This window comes from Arachis duranensis, chromosome 6 (assembly GCF_000817695.3).
Source record: "Arachis duranensis cultivar V14167 chromosome 6, aradu.V14167.gnm2.J7QH, whole genome shotgun sequence".
Classification (NCBI taxonomy): Eukaryota; Viridiplantae; Streptophyta; class Magnoliopsida; order Fabales; family Fabaceae; genus Arachis; species Arachis duranensis.
This window is the reverse complement of record NC_029777.3, coordinates 68896461-68897451: the sequence shown is the minus strand read 5'-3', so window position 1 is coordinate 68897451 and position 991 is coordinate 68896461.

The following is a 991-nucleotide window of genomic DNA, read 5'->3' as shown; positions in this document are numbered from 1 at the left end:
GAATCAAGCATTATCTTGAAGGCAATTTCGAGCAAGAATGCTCAAAACTGAGACTTGAGTGATTCTCAGTGAAGGTCCAGCTAAAGACAGTAAAGAAGCGCTTGCTGGGAGGCAACCCAGTCATTAGCAGGTTATATGTTTTGTTTCTACAGAAGCAAGTATCAAAAATGAAGGAATTCACAGAGTTACAGAAGGATTTGGTGCAAAAAGCAGAGAAACAGAGCTTACTGGCAAAAAAACGCCAGTAAGGGGCATTTTGGGCGTTAAATGCCAGAATGGGCACCATTCTGGGCGTTTAACGCCAGTAAAGGTGCCATTTTGGGCGTTAAACGCCAGAATAGGCACCATTCTGGGCGTTTAACGCCAGGTGTGCAGCATCCTGGGCGTTTAGCAAAACGCCCAGTGATAAAGGGAATCTTGGCGTTTAACGCCAGCCAGGGCACCTGGCTGGGCGTTAAACGCCCACATTGGCTAACAAATGGGCGTTAAACGCCAGAATGGATACCATTCTGGGCGTTTAACGCCAGAAAGGTGGGGGACCAAGATTTTGCTTTCCAATCAAATTTTTTTCAAACTTTCCTTTTCTTACCCATACTTTTCTACATAAATAAAATGTTTTTTTCAAACTTTCCTTTTTTGACCCATACTTTTCTACATGAACACATTTCAACCTTTCATCATTCACTTTCAAATCTTCAAAAATCAAAATCATTCTTCAAATCTCTCAAATCAATCCCAAATCTTATTCAAAAACTCACCAATCTCTCAAAATCTCTTCACATCTTCTCAAATCTCCTTCCAATTTTTCGAAATGTCTTCTTCCCCCCTTATATATAGACGTTCGGCCTCACCATTCCCCCACACCATTCGAATTTGCTCTTCTCCTCTCTCTCCTTTCCTTTCTTTTGCTTGAGGACAAGCAAACCTCTAAGTTTGGTGTGCTTTTCCGTGATCACTAAGCCAAGATTCATCAAGATCATGGCTCCTAAGG